Here is a 1,320-nt window from a genome sequence, read left to right on the forward strand (position 1 = left end):
CTTCTCTGTGTGGGGCTCCTTTATTCCCCTGGGCTGTATCTCAGAGTGCAAAGGGTTTTTCATCCCTTATTTCTAATCCATACATGACTCTGTGAGATAGGTGATATAATTACCCCCAAATTACAGATGAGGAAATTGAGGCCCAGAGAAGTTAAGAACTTGTTGAAGCTGGCCCAAAACCAAGATTAAAATCCAAGTGTAGCTGACTCTAAAGCTAATTAGTACTCCTACTATATCGTCTTATTTCCTTTCCCTTGAACATGAGTAAGAATGAGGGCCAAATGACTCTTGGGGAGGGGCGATTAAGAAACAAGGGTTTTCAGTCTACCACCATGCCACCCTGAACAAGCCCGATCTCGTCTGATCTCGGAAGTTAAGCAGGGTCGGGCCTGGTTAGTACTTGGATGGGAGACCACCTAGGTGCTGTAGGTGTAAAAAGTAAATAAGAAATAAAAAATAAGGAATTGTAAGCTGACAAGTTCCTTGCAATCTGTGAGGTCAACCAAGAGTTGCCTACCTAAAAAAAAAAAAAAAAAGACAAGGGCTTTCAGAGATGTAAGTCCTTGTACTCAAAGGTGATACGCAGAGAACAGAAAGAGAAATAAATGCAAGGCTTATAGGATGTGACATATGAGTGATTCAAACACAATATTACTTGAACTTAGGTGAAGGAAGTTCATAGTGGGCTTGAAGTCTCTACGAGGTCCTTCATCATTGAGGACTGGGTTGTACTTTGCCCCCAAACCAACCATGAAAGCTGCAGCACCCTCAGAAAAAAATATTTTCCTCCCCTCCCCTCTTTTCTCCTCCTCCTCCTCCTCCTCCTCCTCCTCTCCTCTCCTCTTCTCTTCTCTCTTTCGCTCTCTCTCTCTCTCTCTCTCTGTCATTTGCTTCCCATTCATGCCCTTGGTCAATTTTGTTTAATTTCACAAGTATTTACAGAATTTTGGGCATCTACAATTACCCACATCAACCCCATGTGGCCTTACCCACATGGGGTTTATGTATTCCACAAAGATGACTGCTGCCCATCGGGGTCTCACTATATAAAGTGGGAGACAGATACATACATACAAGACAATAATTTGAGGTGAAATAGAAGCACCCACAAAGTACTATAAGAAAATAAGGGACAATAATAAAAGCTAACATTAATTGAGTGCCTACCATATGCTAGGTACTAGGTTAAGGGCTTTACATGGATTTCCTCATTTAATCCTCATCATAGCCCTATGAGGCAGATACTAGTATCCTTCCTTTTTTATAGCTAGTCTACTAGTTAACTCAATCACCCAGCTAGTTCATGGTGGAACTAGATCC

General features: G+C 41.8%; 1 pseudogene; it reads left to right on the top strand.

Moving 5' to 3' along the window:
- The first annotated feature begins 322 nt into the window (after positions 1–322).
- Positions 323–441, top strand: LOC120594709 (uncharacterized; annotated as a pseudogene).
- The last annotated feature ends 879 nt before the right edge of the window (positions 442–1,320 follow it).

This window comes from Pteropus medius, unplaced genomic scaffold, assembly GCF_902729225.1.
Source record: "Pteropus medius unplaced genomic scaffold, Ma_sr-lr_union100, whole genome shotgun sequence".
Classification (NCBI taxonomy): domain Eukaryota; kingdom Metazoa; phylum Chordata; class Mammalia; order Chiroptera; family Pteropodidae; genus Pteropus; species Pteropus medius.